The following is a 26,914-nucleotide window of genomic DNA, read 5'->3' as shown; positions in this document are numbered from 1 at the left end:
ACCCAGAGATGTATTTTAAATAAATGCACACATTCTACTCATGTAAAAACACGCTGATTCCTGGACCATCTGTGGGCCTGATTGAGAAGGTGATTGGGCCGCATCTGGCCCCCGGGCCTTACCTTAGGTTGCCTACCCCTGACATAGCTTCTCCATAAGTAAGCATGAATGGCTGGCAGTCATTAACATCTCCTCTGTTTACATAGTTGATATATGGGGACTATACCTTATGAAAATTATTACGTTAAGTTTGGTCTCTGTCAACCCTTCTGTGTTGTGCTCGATGTTCAGAAAGAGCGAGATCCCAAACTTTCCCTTGCCATCCTGTCGGAGATGATCCCTCAGAGTCTTTCCAGTGGAAGATGATCTCTAAACAAGCAGTGGTGAAAAGCATAGGACTGTTTAGTGTTGCACATAGATATTTAATCTTTTAAGAAAACACTTATATATGCATAAGGGATTGAGAAGGCAAATCCTTTCTCCCTAGGTGTAGTGCTTCAAAGGTCAAGTTGATGGTGTATATATAGTCCTCTACTAACATTGCAAGATATATTCATTTTCCTTTGCTCAAAATCACCTCTCACTCCAAGCCCTGTGCTCTCAGAAATTTACCGTATTTTTCCATGTATAATACACCCCGTGTATAAGACTATTTTGGGGGACTCGAAATTAAGAAAATGCAGGGAGATTGCCCCCATGTATAAGACTACCCCCCTATTTTCAAGTAAAAACACCTAGTCTTATACATGGAAAAGTACGGTATGTATCTTTTTGAAATCAGAGATTTAAACATAGCAATTGGGTTGGACAGTGCCCAAATCTTGGAAACTGATTAAAGTTTAATTGTAGGGGGAGATGGGAATTAATAAAAACTCAGCTGTGTTTCTTGATCTGCTCCCCCTCCCCCAGACATTTACTTGGGTTGGGGATAAAAGGAAGCAATCATTCTGTAACTATGTAATTAATTTAAATATCTGAATAACTTAGCATTCATGAATGTAGCACTTTTTTCATTTTCTGTCTCAGTATTGCCTCATAAAATGAGCAAAGCCTGTTTATCTGATAGTTTCAGGATTATTATTGCTGCTGGAGACAGAATTGTGAGGCAGAGCCGATACCGTCATTTGCATGCTAGTATTTTACATGGGTGGATAAAGGCATTTTGATTTCTAATGAAAATTCAGCTGATAATGATCTTGGATTGGTTTGATTTACATGGATGATGATGTCTTCATTAGGTGGAGCAAATGATTAATCTTTCTTTACTACAGCTGCTTGTGAGCTTCCCCCCCAATGTGGCGTTTTAATTTTCAGGTTGACAACCAGTCAGAAAGAATCTATTACACATGATCAAAGCTTGTGCTAGATAGTTTTTGCCTTTGGATGACAAACAGAACATTCCTCAAGTCGAGGAAAGGTTATTTGTTCTTTAATCTGCACGGGTTTTCAACTCCTCTGCACACAGCATTCCATTTGTTTGACATGCATCTAGTTCTTTGTTAGCGAATTTATCTGTTTAACCATTTTGTTAGGCATAAGCTGAGGAACATCTTGAAGTTAACTATTGCAAAGCAGAATTCGTGTTTCACAATGTAAATGAATCTTCACTGGGATAGAGGCTTATGGGGCTCCTAGGAAGGGGTGTCCCTAGTCTGTGTTGGGGCAGTATTCCATTAAATGCAATGAGAATATAAAGGTCCTATTATATCCAGAAAGACTCATTTATAATCTCTTAATTATTTTTGAAAGTATTGTTGAGATTTGGGGATATATCTGGCCTATATTATTTATATTAATAGACATTTCCTCGAATTTTCTTTTGATGGTGTGTACAGGGCAGGGCCAGCCCATTTTGGTACTTGAGGTGAACCACTTGATGGTGCCCCCCCTCCACACCAGGAAAGAAGGGGTGGGTGAAGATCTGCATCAGGGAGAAGTGGGGAGTAAAGACCTACATTGGGATCTGCTGCCCTTGAGAGCCAGTGTGGTGTAGTGGTTAAGAGCGGTAGACTCGTAATCTGGTGAACCGGGTTCGCTTCCCCGCTCCTCCACATGCAGCTGCTGGGTCACCTTGGGCTAATCACACTTCTTTGAAGTCTCTCAGCCCCACTCACCTCACAGAGTGTTTGTTGTGGGGGAGGAAGGGAAAGGAGAATGTTAGCCGCTTTGAGACTCCTTCGGGTAGTGATAAAGCGGGATATCAAATCCAAACTCCTCCTCCTCCTCCTCCTCTTCTTCTTCTTCCTTAAGATCCTTACTTTGCCTCATGGCCCTAGTACAGAGATACCAACAGAATTTTCTGGTCTTAGTGTACTGTAGGTAGACTGGGCACTCTGCTGCAGAATCTGCAGAGAATAATTTATAGGGTGTACCTGATGGGATTCCATTCCACCTTTTGCTGCAGATATGTGCATTGTTGCATGTCACATGTCCGTTTACATTCCAGCACAGATTGCTGGCATGAGTGGAACTTCCGCTCTGTATTGCCTTTGTTTTTAGTCTCTCTCCGAGAAGACGGCAAGGAGAAATGCTATGTTTTCTTTGTCCCGATTTATGTATAATAAATGCGTAGTTTAGTATGTGTCTAAAGCCTCAAGCCTCTTCTGTTGCGCAGTTTACACTGCTGGGTAAAGTGTGCTCAAGTCTGCAAGCTTGAGTCACTGATGTATGTCGGAGCAGAGGTTGATGGATCTCCGCAGCGGCAAGGCTGAGAGGGAGACACTCCAGCTGGGGCCGAACCAGCTGGCTTCACGACCCCCCGATTCTGACAGTACCTGATCTCAAATGAAGGAGGAGGAAAGGACAGCTCTTTAGGACCACAGAGATTCCTAGTCATTTGTTAATCAGAAATGGCTCAAGAGATTAAGATTTGCCCGCACATTTTGCTTTGTAACTTTTATCTAGGAGTCCAACTAACTCATTTTTTTTAAAGAAAGAAAACTATGAGTCTGGGGGCCTCATTGGCTATGGGCCAAACTACAGTTTTCTTACTGTGCAACATATAGCTACATCTTAGATTTGTGCTATCTTACAGGTACAGAGGATCATTTCAGCCACTGGTTTCCAGCATGTAAAAGGTAAAGGATCCCTGGACGGTTAAGTCCAGTCAAAGATGACTATGGGGTTGTGGCACTTATCTTGCTTTCAGGCTGAGGGAGCCAGTGTTTGTCCACAGACCACTTTCTGGGTCATGTGGCCAGCATGACTAAACCGCTTCTGGCACAATGGAACACCATGAAGGAAACCAGAACGTGCAGAAACGCTGTCTACCTTCCCACCACAGCGGTACCTATTCATCTAGTTGCACTGGCGTGATTTTGAACTGCTAGGTTAGCAGGAGCTGGGACAGAGCAACGGGAGCTCACCCCGTCACGGGGATTTGAACCGTCGACCTTCTGATCAGCAAGCCCTCTGCTTACACCAATTTATCTCACAATGAGATAAGTTATGTTTACATCAGTGTCAAAATGTAGCTAACGTCCTTATCTCCTCTGCACCATGGTGAAAGATATCAATGCTAAATGGCACTTTTAAATTTCCAATGAACCTCTGTGGAGTGTGGCACTTCCAAAAGAGTTGCTTGTGTGTTCATGGGCCAGGGTTTAGTGAGAGAGCATCTGCTTCACACACACAAGGTCCCAGGATCAATCTGGCTTCTGTAAGTAAGGGCTGCCTGAAATCCTGGAGAGTCACTGCTAGCCACTGAATAATAGAATCATAGAGTTGAAAGGGGTCATGAGGGTCATCTAGTCCAACCCCCTGCAATACGAGAATCTTTTGCCCCACATGTAGACAATATTGAGCTAGATGACTATATACTTGGGTGCACACAGATAAGACAACCTTTAATAATGACTAGCAGGCTTAAAAATTGTTGTTGTTGTTGTTTTTAAATAGTAATAGTTGGCATATTCTAGAGGTGTACCAAGTAAGCAAAGACAATTATACAATCCCATACACATGGGTGTGTTTGCGTTCCAATTTGGACACAAATATATTGTGCTTTGGGCAATGTGCCTCCGGTTTAGTTTTCATTCTGAGTCTCTTTACCAGTTTTTGGAAAGCCTTCCCAATGCAAATGGCCACCCAGGTATGAAAACAATGAAACAAACCTGGATGAACTATGCACACAGAATGGACTCCAAACAGGTTCAGAAGCCCCGAAGCAACCAGCAACCATTCCATTTGGATGTGTGCCATTGCGCAGAGTTTGAGAAACTCTATCAGCAGGAAATGAACTGGAAAATTTCTAAACAACTGCTTTGAAGGCATTTGATCTACGACGGCATGCATGCAGGCCTCAAGGAGAGAAGTTTAACACTGGGAAATTACCCTTTGTGTAACAGGATGTCAGGGGGGCCAACTGGCCTAGGACAGACCAACACTTTTTATCTTGATTGCATGTTGATTGCAGTATGTGGGCTTGACAAGGCATGTGATCCTCACCTCCTCCCCAAGCTAGTGAGCCCCACCTGGGCTGTGGGTCCTTGCTTGCCTTAGCCTCCTAGAGCGTTCCTCCTACTGCTCTCTAGGCCTCAGAGCCCACCTTGTTCTGGCCTAAAACCAGTGGCTGTGAGTCCTGGCAGACCACAGTTACAATGTCCTGAAGATGTCCTGTAGCTTTTTTTTGGCAAAAATATCCCAATGGAATATTTGCTACACTTATGCAAATCATTTTAATCAGAAACATTTATTCACATCTCCCTCCCAGTAAACACTCCTTTAAAAGTGAGATGCTAGAGTGGCTGGATGTGTGTGGCCAACAACCATAACCGTAACTTCAAGGGCAACTACTGTCATGCCATCTGGCTCTCCTTGGAAATGGCAGGGAAGTAGCGTTGTTGCTGGAATGTTGGTGGGCACTGATGTGTATTGGCCCTGGTTCTATCTCTCTGTCAACAGCTTTGAGATGCAGATATTACCCATTTAATTAGGCTTAGTTAGGGTTGTCATACGTCTGGAATTTCCCGGACCTGGAAATTGCTGAAATGCCTGGGAAAATCCGGATGTATGGCAACCCCTGTCGGCAGTGTCTTTTTTGGCGATTTCCCTTAAAAATAGCCCAAAAACTTCATTTTTGTTGTTGAGATTTTGCAAAATAAATAAATAAATAAATAATGTGCAGTGTGGGTACTGAGCTCCCAAAACATTTTTTTGTGGGTGCTCATGCACCCAGAGCCCACTTTAGTTGGCGTCCCTGCAGGAGGTTATTAACATGAAGAAAGGATATAGCCACATATATGATTTTGGTATAGCTCCCTTGAGCTTTCGGTACAAAATGCAAAAGATTCGGTTTTTACAGTGGGGTGCTACATTTTCTATCCCACAAAGGGCACTTTTTGATACACGCACAATTCCAGATTTGCTACTTCATTTTTAAACAGGCAGTTTGTGTGGGCTGATTCAACGAAGCCTAAAAGGGCAGGTATAATCCCTGATGCAGATCATTAGATATGTCTGTCCTCAGCTGCTTGGCTTGGCTGGCTCAGCTCACAGATGATGCCGGAGAGAAGTTGGCACTGGCTGAGCTCCTCTTTAGCTGGAGTGGCTTACTGTGAAAGCAAAATCAACGGGGTGGATCTGTTAGTCATTCATCCAATATGAAGCAGATGAAAAACAAAGTGGCTGAAGCTGGACTGACACCATCAGATGGTGAGTTGTGGTTTTATTCAGGACCTACAGATATTTTTCTCCGCAAAAAGAAAGCACAGGGAATGTGTGTTGTCTATGATATTTGTCTAAGTAGTGGCCAGTGAGGTGGAGTGACCTTGCTCACCTGGCTTTAAGAGGTCACTGTCAATAACTGCAAGGGGTGGGCCCAATCCACTTCTCCCTCTGCAGCACACAGCAGCTGGAGTGGTGGATTGGCAGCACAAGTACACCGTGCCAACCTGCTTCCTGCCTCACCCCACTCCCTCTCTGTTACCAGTAGTGACCACCATGTTGGGAACCCAAGTGAGCAACACCACCCTGCCAGCTACTACTGGAAGTCCAAGTTCAAAATGGCTGCAGTTCTAATACTCATTCCCCTAGGCTGCAATCCTTTACTCACTTAACTGGGTTGTATAAACACCGACAACTGGGAAACACTGGCCTGCAAGCGCTCCGTTTGGAGAAAAGTCTTTACCAAAGGTGTCATGGACTTTGAAGACGCTCAAACTCAGGATGAAAGGGAGAAACGTGCTAAGAGGATGGCACGCTTGGCAAACCCTGACCGTGATCAACTCCTGCCCAGAAACCTATGTCCCCGCTGTGGAACGACATGTGGATCCAGAATTGGCCTCCACAGTCACTTACGGACTCACTGTTAAGACTGTGTTCATGGAAGGATGTGGCGTTTGCCCATTCCTTGTGATTATGTCTGTACAAGGGAGGATGAAAATGGTTAATGTAGATTGAGCAATGAGAAAGTTCAGAGGCGGAGCCTACCTGATTTTGAGGCTCAGCCCAGGGGTTTACCATGGGGAGATAGAGGAGTGAGGGTCAGACAGAGGCAGAAAAAGTCGAGCATAGTGGTTGTGACAGTTAGAGTGAGAGACAGGGATAGAACTGAGAGAGAAGAGTGTGACAGTGTGAGATAGTGCCACATCTGGTCTGGCAGCGGAAGAATAAAGCAGTGGTGTACAGGTCAATAGTCCATGAATCGACCAGGGGCTCTGTATGAATGCCACAAAGACAATCTTACATGGCTACGAGTGATTGCCAAAGAAGAAGAAGATTAACTGGATGATGATGATATTTAATTTATGAATTGCTCGCGTGAAACATCCCAAACTGGATGTAATCCCAACTGAAACCAACATAACTTCTGAGTCGACATGTCTAGGATTGCATGGTTAGTGGTCAAATGCATGAAATGTATACTTACCTGTCTCAGTAGGGATTTGAACCCTGGTTCCCCAGGTCCTAGTCCAACACACTAACCACTAACACCACACTGGCTAATACATACCCACACCCCATAGTTATTGGTGTATGTTCCAAACTCTTCTTGCTGTTCGGCTAAGTAGATATCATTCTATTTTTCTCTCTTATCCCCCTTTTACTTGCTCCCTTCCCAACCCCTATGTACATTCCTGATCTTTTGAAGAATATGCTTTCAAAAAGCTTTTATTTGAAAGGTGAATTAAGCCAGCTGAAATATCAATTCAGCTCATCAAACCTTTTCCTTGTTCGGATAAAAGCTGTGTGTATGATCTTTAAATGTTACAGCTATTGTCGAACACAAAGAGAAAAGTATGAGAGAGTTTCTTCTTTTGTTCCCGATGTCTATTTGTCAGTGGCTTTAAGAACAGACAATGGCTTAATTTAGGTTGGATTTGGCAGATGCTGCCTTTTGGGAAAGCCCTTAGAACAAATAGGTGTGCAATATGCAAAAAAATGTGACAAGAAAGCAGTTTGCATTTTAACTCCTTGTTCTCCTAGCTGTCATACGGTTCCGTGCTCGCTTCGGCAGCACATATACTAAAATTGGAACCATACGGTTCCATTTTTTAAAGAGAAATTCCCTTATTCTGAATAGGATTCGTCGCAAGAAAAGGGAAAAGTTGACAGCTATGAAGACGCCCTGAATCAATTGCATGGTGAATCTTGAGGCAGGTTTGCACACGGTTGCCTTGCAGGCTGGCTTGGAACCATGTGGGGCCACTTCCAGGCTTACAGCCAGGCTGTGTTCACAAGGGAGTGCCATTTTTGTGAATGAACACCTCCACATGGATGGAAGTAGCAGATTTCGTCAGCTGAGCAATACAGGGGGAAAAATCAGCCACAATATGGAAACCTGAGCAATCATGATGGTCAGTCCAAAGATGCAAAACTTCTTGAATATGGCATGTAAGAAGATTGCAGGAACAACATACAGATGATGATGGGAGGTATTTGCCATCGGAATAGAGCCTTACTGCGAAGACTGAGTTGGTCAGCGTGCACTGATCTACACACATAAAACAAATTCATGCATAGGTGTCTTCCAAAACCCCATCGTGTTTATGGAAGTCAGTCTTACTCGGCTATGAGTGATCGCCAGAGAAGAAAGACATAGGCTCAGTTTGTAGATATGTGCAAAGAAATCATATATTATAAAGACACCACAGTCTCCACTGTTACTACGCCAGCATGGTGTAGTGGTTAAGAACGGTGGACTCATAATCTGGTGAACCGGGTTCGCTTCCCCGCTCCTCCACATGCAACTGCTGGGTGACCTTGGGCTAGTCACGCTTCTCTGAAGTCTCTCAGCCTCACTCACCTCACAGAGTGTTTGTTGTGGGGGAGGAAGGGAAAGGAGATTGTTAGCCACTTTGAGACTTCTTAAGGGGAGTGAAAGGCGGGATATCAAGTCCAAACTCTTCTCTCCTTCTTCTTCTTCCTCCTCCACCTTCTCTTCTTCTTCTTCTCCTTCTCCTCTCATTCCAAGGAAACTGAATCCTGCATAAGCACCTGGAATGCCTGGGATCCTGTACCACCTGGAGACAGAGGCGACATGCCACTGTATGAATAACATATCTAGGCTTGCCTTTAATTTCTGCATATGTGGAAAAAGTGAAAAAGACTATCTATGGCAACTCTTTTAAAACCTTTTAAAGTTAGATCCTGATTCTTAACAGATACTGTTTGTATCTTTCCTGTGATAAAGCCCACAACTATGAGCATTTCCTACATTTTTATCCTTCTCAATATAGCCCTGAACTCCCAAATTGTTGCTAATTTCCCAAGAACAGATCATAGATATAAAAGCCAATCAAATCCAAAACTAGCACGGGGGATGCCTCTCGTCTGTTAGCAATACAAAACAGCAAAGAAAAGCAAACAATGTTATGTGCCTGTTATCTTGTCAAAAATAATTGGCTCATTAATCCTGGCTATACAAATGTAATTATATTACGAAGGTCAAATACAATAATTTACTTCTGAATGCGCTTCATGTTAAGCGCAGCCGCACATACATTCTAGTATGAAAATAATCAACAGTAACATTAACACCTTGAGTTATTTGGCTGAAATCGTGAGAGATAAAGAGAAACCGGAAAAAAGAAAACAAAAAGACCACAATTACTGCACACACATGCGCGTGCATGCACACACACTACAACTATTTCCTCTGTGGTTTTATTTTTGGATTTTAATGAACAGTTGTACCTGTTTTGACTATTATATTTTTGTAACTGGCCCTGGGACCATTTGGTGAAGAATGGGCTATAAGTACACACAATACGTTTTTAAAAAATACATAAAGAAAACTTTTTTATTCTATGACTTCTATGATTCTATGACTAGATGAGCATTGGCCTGGTCATAGAATCATAGAACTGTAGAGTTGGAAGAGACCCCAAGGGTTATCTAGTCCAACCCCTCTGCAATGCAGGAATCTCAGCTACAGCAGCCATGACAGATGACCATCCAACCTCTGCTTAAAAACCTCCAAGGAAGGAGAATCCACAACCTCCCAAGGGAGACCATTCCACTCTCCAACAGCTCTTGCTATCAGAAAGTTCTTCCTGATGTTTATCTGGAATCAGGTTGGAATATCCTTTCTTGTAACTTGAAGCCATTGGTTCAAGTCCTACCCTCTGGAGCAGGAGAAAACAAGCTTGTTTCCTCTTCCATGTGACAGCCCTTGAGATATTTGAAGATGGCTCTCATGTCTCCTCTCAGTCTACTCTTTTCCAGGCTAAATATACTCAGCTCCCTCAACTGTTCCTCATCAGGCTTGGTTTCCAGACCCTTCATCATCTTGGTTGCCCTCCTCTGCACACGTTCCAGCTTGTCAACATCCTTCTTCAGTTGTGGTGCCCAGATCCAGAATGCTCTCCTTATGTTGACTGAAGTGTAACTTCAAGACCCCTACTCTTTTCTTCTTCTGGTTCTTTTAATCTTTAAACAGGTCTTAGACCAGACAGCCTTTCATACAGGCAATCTCTTCATAGAAACAGCCAGCCAGCCAGCGATGGTATAGTGGTTAAGAGTGGTGGACTTGTAATCTGGTGAACTGGGTTCGCTTCCCCGCTCCTCCACATGCAGCTGCTGGGTGACTTTGGGCTAGTCACACTTCTCTGAAGTCTCTCAGCCTCACTCACCTCACAGAGTGTTTGTTGTGGGGGAGGAAGGGAAAGGAGATTGTTAGCCGCTTTGAGACTTCTTAAGGGGAGTGAAAGGTGGAGTATCAAGTCCATACTCCTCCTCCTCCTCCTCTTCTTCTTCTTTTTCCAGAAGAATTATTTATGTAAAGTAGGACATCTGGCCACTCTCATAAAAGTACTGCAGATTTGTGGGTTAGCCCTATGCAATAAGTCACCCAATTTCTGAGTTGAGATGCCAAACAGTAATAGGTTTCAGAGTTAGTCAGGGGGATCATTTTATATGAAAATATTATTTTCAAAGAGCAGTTGCCCAGAGCCTGCAAGGGAGATACACAGGAAAAGACAGGCTTATGCATGTAAAACACATGGAATGGTCAATGGACTCCCTAAGAAAATCTGCATGCTCCTTTGGCTGTCAAAGGAAGTCTCCACCCACTCTTGAACTCAGGACTATGGGTTCAAGATCATTGGGCAAAAGATTCCTGCATTGCAGGGGGTTGGACTAGATGACATTCGCGGTCCCTTCCAACTGTCCAGTTCTATGATTCTATGACTCAATTAATATCCAGGGCCCTATTTGTTGTGTCCAACTAACCTGCATGTCACCAGAGCCAGATCGCAGTGGCGTAGCGTGGGGGGTGCAGGGGGGCCCAGCCGCACCGGGCGCAACATCTGGGGGTTAGGGTTAGGGGGCGCAAATCCACAGGTTAGGGGGCGCAAATCCACGGGTTAGGGGGCGCAAATCCACAGGTTAGGGGGCACAAATCCACGGGTTAGGGGGCGCAAATTACTTGCCTTGCCCCGGGTGCTGACAACCCACGCTACGCCACTGCCAGATTGCCAGAACAAATTTGTCACCCTGCTTTAAAAACCCATTTTTTAAGAAAAGAAACTTCATGCAAGAGATGCACTTTTTCCTTCTAAGTGTATCCATAATAGTGAATCAACTCTTGCAAAGGCACCGAAGCACAAAAATGAAAGACAATAAATCTGGAGTAAAAAGAACACTATGCAAAGTCAGGCCAGTTTTTTCCCCTCTCTCTCCCAAAGATGTATTTTATTCATGGGAAAGAATCTTTCAATACACTCAAAGCTGATACAAATTTATGGAACCTTGAGCAGTGCTAAAATACCAATCTTTGCAGCTGAAGGACTTAGCTGAAGGTATTGTCTACTATTAAAAAGAAAAATATATATATAAAGGAAGCTGATGATGTCATGGGTCTTCCGTAGCAACCGCTCCTAAAACAATAAAGACTCTATCTGCTTTGGAAACTAGCAAATGTGTTTAGTCTGAAGCAGAGAATTAAGGTCCCACTTGTCGAACCTCAGAAATTTTCAATTTGGTCTCCTTCCAGATTAAAAACAGACCAGCTGAAAAATAAAGTGAACTGGAATAATTTGCCATCAGTTCTTAATATAATGACTGATTTCCCACTCTGTATCCAGTAAGCAGCCAGGCAATGGGTTTGAACTAAGGCCAGGTGGAAGTAGGCCAAGCATGTTAAATTTAAGACCTTTCACAACTCCCTGCAGAAACTGTGCAAATAATGTAGCCGAAGTGCTTTCTATGTACTGTGTAACTGAACTCTTTTGGCATTCTGATGAATTTTGTGCCTTTATTCTGCTGTACTGCGCAGTTTAAGAAATAAGCTGAATAGAGCAGCTAATTTTCTCAGCCGAGGAACAAGGCCTATCCAACACAAGATGCAAATGTTCCTTTATTCATTTTAATCTTAGATCAGGATCGAAACCGAAACTGTGGTATCTGTGTGTGATGGGCAAACTGATAGTTAAATATGATTGTTGTTTGCCTAGAAGTTCCTACGACAAGCAATGCAAAACTATAATGAAAATTTAGCTTACAACCACTACCAACACCCGTAACAGAAGACTCTTTCGACACCTTTATGGATACATGGTGTTGGTACATATTCATTTGACATCCAGCCTTCCCGCAGAATATGAATTGCTAAAGAGGCGACTTTTGAGGTTGAATAAGGAAATGAATCTTATCCAATTATTACATGCTTCCCTCATTAGTCATTCCAGATATGGCGCCATTAATGTTGTCAAACTTCCAGTGAAGAAGGGAATGCCAAGACTGACATGCTGGATATTTCATATGCCAACTGAAACCTCGGCCTGCCAGGTGGAACTAATATGTTAAACAGATAATTACATTGGAAATGGAAATGTTTTAATGACCAATTCAAAACTATCCATCTTCCACTTTGGACTTTATTAAAAATTTGCACTTGAATGGTTGTGGGAAAGTTGAAAGGGGTTGCAGCGTTTTGCTTGGTTTGGGATTTTTCTGTATTCGATTGGGGAGGGAAGGGTAACTAAATATTACACTACCATTTAATAGCTAGGTGTTTAGCTAGATAGAAGGAAAAGAAAGAGGATCAGTGGGGTGAGGACTGACCTGGCTATTTAGTTAGTGTCAGAACCTGGGAGATTCACAATTCTGAATGGAATGTAAAGATACACTTTTTATAATAGTGTAGCCAATCTGGAAACAAGCTTAATTCAAATGTTCCTTCCAGTAGCTGCCAATGGGTCTTACTGGAAAGAAGGTAAGTCCTTTCTTGGAGGTCATGAAAGGAGAAATCCCAAACTGTGATTGTATGACCCAACCATAATCAAGCAACATGGATTTACCAGAAGAGTCTGCCCAGTGAAATATAGGGATTCTGTGTTCCTCCAAAATAAAATATTTGCATCTCTAGAGAGTCAACTTTATACACACTTCTATGTGTATTTACTGAGAAATAAGTTCCATTGAATTCAATAAGCCTGTCTCCCAGATGGGAGGCTGAGTACCAGTTGCAAAGGAAAATTGGGCATCTTCGCTTATGAAAGCTGTGCAGAAGAGATTATCTCAGCAGGTTCAGCTTTTTCAACGCTGCCAAAAGTCTTTCTTAGTATAACCATCAAAAATATAGGATTCCTGTCCTCCTTTGCAGTCAGTCTTGCTCAATGTGCAGCATTTGAAGACCATCTGAAAGCAAATGCGCAGGTTAAATCATTGTCATTTTGCTGATTTGCTCTTTTCTCACAGAGTGCAAAGTAGCATTAAAAGGGAATGGCTTTCTGTGCTGCAATACTGGATTAATGAAACACATAATTACGATTATTGATTGACGAGTTCAAACCTCCCTGTTTGAGGGTGGCGGGGTGGGGGGCAGGCAGTTGCTTTTCAAGTTCACATGAGATGAACCTGAACTGTGCAACAGGGGACTTTTCATCATTAGAAGGTTTTAAGCAGAGGCAAGAATGGTCACTGAGCAGGGAGGCTGTAGGAGTTGATTTACTCCATTTGCAGCGGGTTGGGCTAGATGAACTTTGAGGTGCCTTTTATTATTTGCATCTTAGATCTCCCAATTATATCAACTGTTTTTCCAATCTTTTATAGTAAACAATGTTTCAAGGGCGCTGTTGAGTGTGCAGCTGCAACATTTTTTCGCTTTCAGTATGACTATTTTGCACAGAATTCCTTTTGAAGCATACCTTTTCAACAACAAAAATGACAATCTAGTATTAAGTTCAGTAAATGCCAATTTACACACACACACACACGTGCTCCTGATAACACTGTCCTCTGAAAGACACTGCAGGTATAGGCTTGCAGGCTGCTTATTCTGGTCTTGCTAGCTAGCTGCAGAAAACCTGACCCTGTCATTGCTCAGAACTGCATTTCATGACACAAAGCCAAGCTGTTATTCACCCAGTGTCCTGATTTACATTTCCCAACACCAAAGAAAATGCAGATCATGTTTCAAAGCTATCTGGGCACGCACATTTGTCTAAAGGTTACCTTCAGGTCAAGAACGAAACCTGGCAAAGGGAGGTGGATAAACTTAAAAATAAATTAAGGGTAAGGAAAATTGTGAGACCTAAGCTTTTATTGTTCCTTTGCCAGACAAAACTGTAATGGAGTTTATATTAATCTGCTGTGAGAAATGGCCAGCTGCTACATCTTTTTGCAGAGCAAAAATAACTATCGCATTATTTGCCCCGTCCAGTGAAAGTGGAAGAGCTCTTTGTTGGAAATTCTTTAATGTAAAATAACTCGGGACTGCTGTATACAAAAGAAGCTTCTTGCACAGATATCGCTTCTGTGTGGAACTAAGATCGGGAAGATGGGACACAGGATTCCCATCAGTCCAAGTCGGCGTGGCCAATGGTCAGGAATGATGGGAATTCTGGTCCAACAACACTGGTGTAGACTTATTCTGTTCATATATCATAACTTTTTGTCTCATCACCAGTCGGGTTTCCTGCCATGTCTACACATGGCAACAAAGATGTATGTGCTAGTCATGTGCAACAGTACACACAACAGTGATAGGCATCTTGTATAGAGCAGATGTTGGCTTAAAGGAGGAAAACTCCGGCACCTGGAGCGGCGCACATGCTGTGCACTCAGGGGTGGGGTGAGCGTCTGAGGGGCGTGTTGCGACGATGTCACCCCCCTCAGGGATGACACCTGAGGTGGACTGCCCCTTCCCCCGCCAGTTCTCTGAACGCCATCCTATTCACACCTCTCTGGGAGTAAACCCCTAGAATACCATTGGCTGCATACATACCACAACTGTAAAGTGGGAACTGATACGGGTGCTGGGAATTGTAGCTCTGGGAGGGGTAAACTGCACTTACCAGGAGGAGGAGGAGGGGAGAGGTGCTTTAAATGTGTGGCATGTAGGCAGCCTGAGCAATCGCGCATAGGTTTGTACTGTCAGTTTTTTAATACTGTGAGAAAAAGCACTCAGAACCATGAGTCCAAGAGTCATCAGATCTTTCTGCATAACCAGGCACCTTTAAGGGTGGGAAATTACAGAACTGTATTGCATTCTTCCTTCTGCTTACATAGCTATTTGCTTTCAATATCCGCTAGTAGCGATCACTATTGGAGCATGTATCTCTGCTCTTCGGAGGGTTTACGCTCCCTCTGAACGAGGGGGAAATGTAATTGTAATAATAATAAAGCCTCACTTTTGAACAAAGTTAGTCCAGCACCTGATAGCAAACCATTGCTTTCTTCCAATGTTTCTGCTTTTAGGGAAATCTAACAGAGTTTTAAAATTGTAACTGATGAGGGCCTCAATTTGCTTGTGGGCTTTGGAAGCTATTATCATATTAGGCTCCAAGAAACAACTTGTATTTGTGACACTACAGATTTTTACAAAGAGTCTATTCTTGTTTTCCAGCTAGATTCAGATCTCAAGTGATTTGAATACATATGAACTGCTCATGAGTTTAACCTACCAGCCAGCCCCTCACTCCCCAAGCTCCATGGTGGTCCCTCATTTGACATTCGTGCATCCCAACCAATCAGGGAGTCCTGGCCAATCAGGGCTTCCAACTGAGTGGAGGAGTCCTATGCACACATAGCTAGCTGCATTTGAATGGGCTATGGGTGGGCTGCTATTCACTATGTGAGAGGCTTAATCAGAACACCTTTAAAAATATAGGAAGAGACAAGCTATTTTGCATCTTTTCCCGAAGCAGTTCTAAAATATGCCCATCCACTGACTGTAGGTGTTTCTATTTTGACAGGAGGCATTTAGAAGCAAAAAGAAGGTAAGGGGTGTTGTGCGTTTGCTTGAGAATCTTTGAGGCTTTTTGGAATGCAGGCTTGAGCATTCCATGAGAAGCAAAATGGAGCCATTAGTTCCATTGTTACCAGAATTAAACATCACAGATGTTTCTTAAATGTTCTCAGATCGCTGCCATTGCCGCACAGCTTTTCAGCTGTATCCTGTAGTTTTCCAGAGTGAAATCCCTCCTCTCCAAATGTTCTATTAAAATAACACATGAAAATAAATGAAACATATCATTACTTTTACAATGGACTAATTGTAGTCTTTCAAGCCAGAGACAGGGAGCTATTTAAATCATAGTTCTCTTTCAAATGTCAATGTAGGCTTTAAAGAGAGAAACAAAAATAAACCCCCATCCCCTCTCTGTTGCCAGCTTCTTTCTGCAAAAAGAGAGAGAGAGAAAGAAGTACCTCTGTCTTTATCTCCCCATGTGTTCCCCTATAGGTGTCATTTAGGCTAAGTATAACAGCTGCTAATAATGAACAGCTGAGTCGTGAATGGGGCAGGGCAGTTTATTTCAAGAGTTGGGACCCAGCTGAGTTGGTCACATTCCTCACAGGCTGGGCATGCTGAGCCCAGCCCAAGGAAAGCACGACAAATAGCAAGACTCTCTGTATACTCTTCCCTTATAAAGTTGTAGTTACCCAAATCACTATACACACAGTGCTTAAGGAAGTGAATGGGGTCAGGCAGCTGCGAGAAGAAAAATACAGAGAAGATAAACAAATACAGCGGGGGAAGGCAACACATTTATTCTATGACTTATATCATTACTTCTATTTGCATCTTTCAGGGGTGAGTATATGCATAGCTGTCAACTTATCCCTTTTCTTGCAAGGAATCCTATTCGGAATAAAGGAATTTCCCTTTAAAAAAGGGAAACGTTGACAGCTATGGTATATGGGATGCAGGTGGCACTGTGGGTTAAACCACAGAACCTAGGGTTTGCCGATCAGAAGGTCGGCAGTTCGAATCCCCGCGACGGGGTAAGCTCCTGTTGTTTGGTCCCTGCTCCTGCCAACCTAGCAGTTCGAAAGCACGTCAAAGTGCAAGTAGATAAATAGGTACCGCTCCGGCGGGAAGGTAAACGGCGTTTCCATGCACTGCTCTGGTTCACCAGAAGTGGCTTAGTCATGCTGGCCACATGACTCGGAAGCTGTACGCCGGCTCCCTCGGCCAATAAAGTGAGATGAGTGCCACAACACCAGAGTCGTCCGCGACTGGACCTAATGGTCAGGGGTCCCTTTACCTTTACCTTTACCAATCCTTATGTAGCCATAATGGCATCATGCATTTTGGAAGGTTTCAGCTTGAGGAACCCCAAAGTTTTTCAAAGCTAAAAAAGAGAAAGGTAGGTTTTTTGGTGGGGTGGGCAAGAAACAAAAATGTAAGAAGGGACACATAGATAGAAAACAGAAGGTAAATAATTATCTCATTTTCTGGATAGGTCCTGGGTCACACTAAGAAGCTATGCAAATGTGCCGAGGAACAAAAGTGAAAACTGCTGATATAAATCAATGAAGAAATCCAAGAATTGAATGCAACTGGGATTGAATACCAGTGTATCCAACCCATTCACGTTACACCCCCCCCAACGGTTTTGAAACCAGGTATTACCCAAACCACATCAATCTGAAATAACATTTTCAGAAAATTCCAGGTAGTGTGATGTTCTCTAAAATATCAGTGTGATCCATTTAGGCATGTGCAAAAACAAAACTTTAAGGAGCCTGAATTTTTACAATTGCTAATCCCATTTCCCTCCTCAGTGTTGGTTACAACAGTTTTATACTTCCATAGGCTTCTTGTCTTTTGATCTTTGCATGAAATGAGAGGTAGGTGATGAAGATAATATTCTATATTCTGGTGGCAAAATTAACCTCTGGGAGAAATGCTTTTTGTAAACCAAAGACATGCCCTACATGGAGGAAACAAACTTCACAAGGTCATCCCTTCAGGGCTTTGACAGCAATTATGTGCTAAAAAGTAAGGACCTACAAATCCCAGCATGTTGTTTGTAGAAATCTTTTAGCACATTCCTCGTTACCTCCTATGAATCAATGCTAATCCCTTGACTTTTGTGGAGTTTGTGGAACCTGATGCCTGCAAGCCTTTACCGTCATTGGGTAACTTATATTAATTATTTGACCTAAAATGAATAATTATTTCTTTAGTCCCATTTCCCCCCCCCCTCCGTACTTCTCCGTAAGCTATGAGTGACTCCTCCATGCTATGCTCATTACTTGAGCCATACTACAGAACCTCCCCTGTTCCAGGACCCCAGCACAATTTAATGTATATGTCAATTTTCTGAAGTAAATTTAAGAATATGCCAATTTGGAAACAGTGGCTCATGTTCTCCTGTCCTGTACCCTTTATAAAGATCTGAGGAATGAGATCATTACCCCACTCTTACTTACCATCCCAGGCCGCCCATCTGCGGCCACATTGTTCTTTCTTTTATCAGATCAAAATGATCAGACAACAGCAAAGGTTGCTAGGTTTATCGAGGGTGCAATGAGATTAAGGGCCACTATCTGAACGATAATCTTGGTCATTTGATTGCCCTTTTTACCGATTGTTGTCTTTTTAATTGTATATATTGTTTGTTTTATGTTGCTATGGCCGTTGGCTAATGCAAATAAAGTTTATCTATCTAAGCTATCATCTGTGCATGTGCAATGGTTGTCAAGGAGTGGGTACTTTTAATTTTTTCAATTTTTTTTATTTCATTTCTTCTTCTTCTTCTTCCTCTTCTTCTTCTTTGGCGATCGCTTGTAACTGAGTAAGATTGTTTTCCATAAACACAGTTTTAACAATGAGATTGTAAGTGAATGTGGAGGCCAGTTCTGGATCCACACGTCCTTCCACAGTGGGGACATTGGTTTCTGAGCAGGAGTTGATCACAGTGTGGATTTGCCAAGCGTGCCTTCCTCTTTACACATTTCCCCCTTGCGTCCTGAGTTTGAGTGTCTTCAAAGTCCATGACACCTTTGGTAAAGGCTGTTCTCCAATTGGAGCACTCGCAGGCCAGTGTTTCCCAGTTGTCGGTATTTATACTACATTTTAAAAAATTTGCCTTGAGACACTCTTTAAACCTCTTTTGTTGACCACCAGCATTACACTTTCCATTCTTAAGTTCAGAATGGAGTAGTTGCTTTGGAAGACGATAATCAGGCATCCACACAACATGACCAGTCCAACAAAGTTGATGTTGAAGAATCATTGCTTCAGCACTCGTGATCTTTGCTTCTTCCAGTACACTGGCATTAGTTCTCCTGTCTTCCCAAGTGATGTGTAAAATTTTCCAAGACACCGTTGATGGAATCTTTCGAGGAGTTGGAGATGGCGTTTAGAAGTGGTCCATGTTTCACAACTAACTAACTAAGCAAGCATTTTGGTTTCCCTGTGAATGCCCCGGTCCTCAAACACTCTGCACTTCAATCGGAAAACCCCTACAAACAAAAATGATGCAATGTGTGATGCAGTTGCTGTACACAGACAGCTATGTATGTCATTTCTCAATTTGTATTATTTTTCCTACTCAGAAAAGAGAGGTGTGTTTTATTAAGCTTTTGTCCACACATGTCTCAGGTGTGCATCTAGCACTGGTTATGGTGTGTGCCTGGTGGAAGGGAAGTTCAGAGTTGCAGCATCCAAAGATTGCCACTGCCCAAGTAAGGATTTATGCAGCCTGATGCCATAGCTTTAATATGCCTGGCTGAAATTGAAAGGGAGAATAAATTTTAATTGACACAAGCACGGTGGACACATGAATTCGCTCCTTAAACTCTCATGGGTTGGTGGGGAAATTTACAGTTTTAGATCTATTTCTGTAGACAATATAAGTGTATTTAAAGAAATGTATTGCTAGGTGACTCAATAAGTCACAGTTTTCGTTGACAGAATTTCTGCTTCGAGCACCAACTGCATGTAGGATACCTCAGTCATGAAATGTGGAGCATTCCCTCTTGCCAGTAAAGACAAAAGTACCTCAGGATCCTTTTTTTCTCATTGGTTCTTCTAAGATTGATATCATCTGCTCACCTTCATATTTACAATTCACATCTCTGATTTTATTGCCCTTCCCTTATGTAGAGCAATGTTTTAAATCAAATTATCCAAGGCCCATGTAAAACAGATATTCAGAACCTGGGCAGACTGAAGCATTTCCACATACTTACATGGATGTTGCACTAAGAAATAAGACATTAGATTCAGATTGGATATATGAATAACTGGAGTTTCTACTATCTGAAAACATGCACCATTCTTCAGTTTTCCTTCTCCTATTCATATTGGAAGACTTGTATTTTTCTTTTCCAGCTTTATAAATTTCCCAAACATGACATTTAACTCTGCAATGTAAAAATTCTCACTTCCTTTATCCAGAACAGAATGAAATATATCAATAAACAATATACTTTGACCTAGGTGAAGTCATTCTTGAAGACCTCTTTAAATACCCCAAAACAAAACAACCTGTGTTAAGAAAACATTAAATGCTGAGCCATAAAACTGGCTATTGAACCATAAAATGAACAGCAGATTGTACTGTATGCATCTGGGGTGAATACTGTAATAGTTACACAAGGTATTATTGACGATATGAGTGCTCCTATATAAACAGAGGTAATACATAAATTTTGTGTTGATGTAGCCTTGGGACAGAAAGGCTTTGCTTCAGTGTTTCATGGTTATTCATTATCATGTATTTAATTCGTCTCAGATCACAAGGATGTCTCTTCCTTGGCTTCAAAAGATTGAGAAAGTCGCTCCATCTCTAGAGCTTGCCCACATACTTCAGACAAAAGGATGGTGTTCATCCACGTGTGATTTATGTCTTAAAGTTGAAACAAGTGATGCACTTGTAAATATTTTTTATTGGTTTTACTTATAATCAAATTATGTAAAATCATACCCTCTTATATTATCTCTTTGGCTCAACTGAGCCTAACGACTTCATTCCCTCCCGCCTGATGGTTTACAAAATTAGACTTTACATCTTTCCATTTCACTTCGTTCCCTATCCTTGTTATATCATTACCTAAAATTTTACATTGTTCAACCTGAATAGGTAGCAATTTCAACTTGCCAGTCTTCAAATAACCCTGCTAATGATGTTAATTGCTTGCAGTTGTCTTTCAGATATAATATAATTTTGTTCCAGTCCTTTTGGAATGCTTGATCTCACTGGTTCCAGATTCTTCCCGTCAGTTTTGCAAGCTCTGCAAAGCCCATAAACTTCATCTGCCACTCTTCTTTTGTTGGGCTGGGCCCGTGTTGTTTCCATCTTTGGTCTAACAAAATTCTTGCCGCAGTTGTTGCATATAGGAACCATTTTTTATCTTGTCTCGGTATCTCTCTACCCACTATACCCAGTAAAAAAGCTTCTGGTTTTTTTTAACAAAGGTGTTTTTAAACATTTTCTTTAACTCATTCTATATCATTTCCCAGAAAGCTTTTGCCTCTTTACATGTCCACTACATATGGTAAAAGGTAGCTTCCTTATCCTTACACTTCCAACATTCATTTTTTGTTCTACACATTTTGGCCAATTTAATTGGTGTTAAATACCACCTATACATCATTTTCATAACATTTCCTTTAAGCGTACTGCATGCAGTAAAATTGAAAGGATGCCCTTGTATTGCTTGTCAGTAGCACCAGTTTCTCTAAACACACACACAAACACCAGCTGATTCCCATAGGGTGACTATCAGGTGCGAACCATACATACCAACATTGGGGGGGGGGGGGAATCACAGCAGTTCCCATGGGACCTGGTGTACGAATACAGCAGCAGCAGCCAATGTAGTCCCCTCCAGATCTTTTTGGACTCCAACTATCATCAGCCCCAGCCGGGATGGCCATTGGTAGGGCAGATAGATAGTCAAAGCTGGGGGGAGGGAATTGTTGGAAGTTTCCATTCCACCTTTAGTTGCAGTCATGGGATTGTCACGTGTCACATGTCTGTTTACATTCCAGCACAGTTTGCTGGCGTAAGAGGAACTTCTGCTGTATTGCTATTGTTATGACTCTCTCTCCAAGAAGACGGCAAGGAGAGACGACATGTTTCTTTGTCTTGATTTATGTTTAGTAAATCCATAGTTCTTAGTATGTATCCACAAGCCTCAGCCTCTTCCGTTGCGCAGTTCACGTTGCTGAGTATAGTGTGCTCAAGTCTGGGAGGCTTGAGTCACTAATTTATGTCGGAGCCAGAGGCCGATGGATCTTCGCAGCGGCATGGCTGAGAAGACGATCCAGCTGGGGGCTAGCCAGCTGGCCTTTCGACCCTCAGATGCCGACAGAAATATGGGAGAAACGTACGTTGAAAATGTCGTCTATAAGAATAAAAGAAAATTATTATAAATTAATTTGGAGGTGATATTTAACACCAGTCAGATTAAATCAAATAAACAAGGGATATTCGGTGTTATGTTGGAGGGGATGCCAGGAAACAGGGAATTCTGTTCACATGTGGTGGGGGTATAAATATGCACAATTTTTCTGGCAAAGGGTGTTTAAGGAGATAACAGAAATCACTAGGTTAAAGCTGACCGAAAGTCCAGAGGTAGCGTTATTATCAATTTACGATAGGGTGGAAGGTTCACAGGCTATGAAGGACTTACTCACAAATGTATTGACAGCTGCACAAATTATTATAGCTAGGAAGTAGAAGGGGCAAGCAGAATATAAAATGGAAGAAGGGTATAAAGAGGTGTGGGATATAACTATTGATGATAAATTAACATGTGCCATTAAAGTAAGACGGTGAATATGTAGGAGAAATTATTTTGAGGAGATATGGAAGGTGTTTGTAGAATCTGTACTGTTAAAACAGAAAGGTGTCAAATCATCACAAGAGGTGTTGAAATTCTGGGAGGTTGGATAGTTACAATGGAATGGTCTCGGTGGTGGGGTGCAAATTTTGATTCTTATTTATTCATGATTATTACTTTGTCAAATAAATAAATAAAAATAAAATTTAGTTTTAAAAAAGCATGGCCATTGGTCAGGGATTATGGAAATTGTAGTCCAACACCATCTTGGGGAGGGGGGCACCACTTTGGCTACCATTGCTGTAAAGGTTTCCTGAATGTATAATACATTGGTATTTCTGTTTTGATGTCAGATGCATTTCCATCAGTCATAAACAATAGCACCTGCTATGTACCATCTGCCATGGAATACTATTGCTGATGTAAGATCCTTCAGTAAAGCGTACCCTCCGACATTTATCCGATGAAAATAGGGATGTTCTTTTGTACACCAGGAAGCTTCTCCTGAGTTTGATCTTGCTGCACACGTAGACGTCATATGCACATCTACATCAGTCACCATTGCAACCTCTCAGCCTAACCTACCTCATAGGATTGTTGTAAAGGGAACGTATATGAGGAAAGGGATCATGTACAACATCTTCAACAGATAAAGGGAATTAAATAAAAATTTAGCTGTAAGCAGCCTTGAGACCCTGTTAGGGGAAAAGGCAGGATGATGTTGTCATCATCATCATCATCATCATCATCATCATCATCACCATCATCATGGAAACTGTGGAAATAATCAGGAACATACCAGAGAGTAAATCCTATTGAACTCAGAGTGTAGGGTGGCAGTGTAAGTCTGCCCAGTCTTTACCCAGTTACCTTGGAGTAAGCTCCATTGAATACAGTGGGACTTACTTCTTAGTAGACAGTGTAAAGCTCCATTTACAATTAAGGAATAACCACCCCACATGTTTCCTAAGAAATGGTAGCTGAAGCCTTGCAATTAAGGAATATAAAGTGGTCTGGTGACATTTTCCTTCAACATTATAGGAAGGCCTTCGTTTGCCAGCTTCTCCATTTCCTTCATTTGATGCAGGAATCTTATTTTCAGTATAAACTGGACTCTGTTTTTACACCCCCACCCCCACTTTTAATTGTTTTCTGAGACATGGAGGGAAGGAAAAAGGAAAACTGGGACAATGTGGGATCAAATCAGAAACCAGGAGGGCATCTACAATTCTGGGACTGTTCCTCGAAAATAGGGACACTTGGAGGGTCTGCAAAGGCCATTTATGTTTAGGGCATGTGTGTGTGTAACAGAAAACATGTTATTAGATTCAACAGATGTAGGCTTCTGCTGGCAAGTGGTCCATTAAATAATATGGATGTTGTCAAGTCAATGTGTGCTGTCATTGGCTGCCTCTGCTATTAAGGTGGGAGCATGGGAATGAAATTTCCAGGCTGTCCTCTCTTCATCTCAGGCAATTTATATTGTATCTTCTTGCCGATAAAGCCTACATATTAATTTTGAGTGCCCAAATAATGATCTCAGTCTCTTTTTCACATTTAGGCACTTTCCAGTTTCATCTGCATTTTTCATACACAGCTGGGTGCCTACTGTCTAAAAATGAGGGCCATAAATATTTAAAGCACTCAATTATCCTGTAAAACAGAGGAAAGGAATAGCTGAGGAGTAAGGTATGATTTATTCCTGGAGACAGTTCCATTTTAGGGAGTTTGGGAAACTGAAGGACAAATGGTTGCTTCTAAAAATGTAACTTTTGTCAGCAGGCACACGCACAGAAAGGTGGTAGGAAACTAAAGGTTTCGGTATCTGTTTTCTAGGCTTGCACTGATGGGCCTATGGCATGCATGAAACAGGAAGCAACTCTTTGCCAGCCATGAGAAGCAATGGTTTGTATCCAACACTACTGTTCCTCCAGTATAGCAGACTTCCATTTGTATAATGGAACCTTCTTCCCTTTTCCCTTCCACTACAGCCTTTCCATGCCCTCAAATTCTGCACCGGAGGCTTGAAAGACCCCCTGGAACAGTTTTTTAGGCTGCATGGAGTGAGGAGAAGAGGAGTAGATTCAACTTTGGAGGGCCTTCATCACTACAGTACAGCTGGCAGGAGCCCAGGATCTTCTCCAGATGCAAGGGACATAGGGCTCATCTGATTTTCTAGGCACAGGCTTTCCAGGTGTGTGTCTTAGCGCTTTTTTGTTTTGTTTTTGCTCCGCTGCTTTCCCTCATTTTTATTTCACAACAATACACCAGGCATAGTGTTCCTCTGGGGCATTAAAATACATAGGGAACATTTTAGTCTGAAGATAACCAAGGGGACCCCAATCAGTTAATGCCACCTGAGAAGGTTGAGAGCCACAGGCCCTCTTAAGCCTGGAGTTAGTCCTGCAATTTAAGAGGGCAATTGACAAGCTGGAATGTGTGCAGAGGGCAACCAAGATGATCAAGGGTCTGGAGAGCAAGCCTTATGAGAAACGGTTGGGTATGTTTAGCCTGGTTAAGAGGAGACTGAGAGGAGATATGATAGCCATCTTCAACTATCGAAAGGGGTGTCACATAGAAGATGGAGCAAGCTTGTTTTCTTCTTCTTCTTTTTATTAATTTTTTATTACGAATTTAAACAAAACATATTATCCTAAACACATATCATCCTTACGTTCCCCCTCCCATTTTCCCCTCCCCCTCCCTCCCATAAAACAACCCACCCTTCCCACCCACCCCTGACTTCCCTCAGTTCCAATCTCTGGTTTCTCTATAAAAGCTATTCTCTGCATGTTACAAAGTTGTATAGATCCTTAATTTGTCTAGTTGGTTGTTGTCAATGAAAAGTTTATGACTGTTTATTCAAAACCTGCCAAGGAGTCCAATTCACTTTGTTGCATCTTTAAGTACTTTATAAAAGGTTCCCATTCATCTTTAAAGTCACAGTTATCCTTATCCCGTAATTTATGTGTCAGTTTTGCCAGCTCTGCATAGTCCATCAATTTCTCTTGCCATACTTCTTTAGTCTGGGTTTCCTTAGTCTTCCATCCTTGTGCTATTAAGACTCTCGCCACCGTTGTTGCGTACATAAATATGTTTTTCAACTTCTTTGGCAGGTCTTTGAGCTTGTTTTCTTCTGTTGCAGAGGCTAGGACCCAATCCGATGGATTCAAGTTACAAGAAAGGAGTTTCCAACTAAACAGGAATAACTTTCTGATGGTTGGGGCAACTTGACGATGGAACAGACTCCCATGAGAGGTGGTGGACTCTCTTTCCTTGGAGATTTTGAAGCAGAGGTTGGATGTCCACCTGCCATGGATGATCTAGCTGAGATTCCTGCATTGCAGGCGGTTGGACTAGATGACCCTCGGGGTGCCTTCCAACTCTACAATTATATGATTTTATGGTTCTGTGTAGCTCAATGAAGAAGTTACGATCAATGCCCGAAGATTGTGGCAAGGCCAGAAAGAACGACCCTGATCCCAAATGCTCAGTGTTTACAGTGTGTCTCCACAGGGCTTGTGTGAAAAGAACCAAGGGGTGTGGCCGTAAGTAGGTTGATCATTTCCCTGATTCTAAAGAAATTACGCAAAAGTCAGGGACTTTTGTTTCACATTTAAAACATCACAAAAGCATGATAAAAAGATAAGGCAAGGTCTTGAAGAAATATTTCATCCAGGTATGAGGTCAGGAGCAGGGCCTTTCATCCCTCCAGCAGATCCGTATTACAGTCTCTTTCCGAGGAGGCCTTTCCGGAGCTTTACACGTCGGCTTCTGCTGCTAAGCAAAGTTGCTCTTGCCATGAAATGACTCGGTTGTGAGCTCTGATTGAAGCTCCTGTCCAAAGTCGGAGCCTAAATATCAAAGAAGAGCAGCTGAAGAGCTAAACAGACGTGAGCTGATAGGGCTCGAGTCTTGACCCCTTCATTTTACTGAAACCTTTTTGAAGGTCTAAGTCTGGAGAATTGCACTTCACTTTACTTTGTGCTAATGTCTTTATATTCTTGAGGGAAGGGATCAGAATTTACTTCCACTGCCTCTGAAGGGGCATCATACATCTGAGCTGACATTTCTGTATGGATTTTTCTCTCTCTCTCATACCTGCATGCGTTTATTTAAGCCTTACCCCACCCCCACCGCCTCCTGCCTCCACAACGTTGCAGGAACATATAAACAATCCTGGAGTTTCAGAGAGCAAAAAACATGCTTAAAACACCTTGGTCATCTTGGGGAGGTACAGATGTAATTCTGCAGCACATCGGAAGAAAAGCTACGTAAAGTATAAGGGTATGCTGGAGTGTTCAAATAAAATAAAATCTGCCTTTTTTACAAAAATATCTGCCTTTTCAGCCTGGATAATTGCCTGCCAAAGTAGACATTTTGTCTGCAACTGCTGTTTCTCCTGCTGGCACCCACTCCTCTCTCTTTTCCCTCTCCGCAGAAATATAGA

The 26,914-nt window shown here is 42.2% G+C and overlaps 1 long non-coding RNA gene across 1 annotated transcript; it reads left to right on the top strand.

The window, feature by feature from the left end:
• Positions 1 to 5,472: 5,472 nt before the first annotated feature.
• Positions 5,473 to 20,526, top strand: LOC310688381. Its single transcript, XR_014516912.1, has 3 exons — positions 5,473 to 5,652; positions 19,277 to 19,359; positions 20,412 to 20,526. It is a non-coding gene; the product is annotated as an uncharacterized lncRNA (long non-coding RNA).
• The last annotated feature ends 6,388 nt before the right edge of the window (positions 20,527 to 26,914 follow it).

The sequence above is a fragment of the Podarcis liolepis genome (assembly GCF_965112155.1).
Source record: "Podarcis liolepis genome assembly, chromosome: 11".
Lineage (NCBI taxonomy): Eukaryota > Metazoa > Chordata > Lepidosauria > Squamata > Lacertidae > Podarcis > Podarcis liolepis.
The sequence above is the reverse complement of the archived record's forward strand: the minus strand, read 5'-3'. Positions and strand labels throughout refer to the sequence as shown.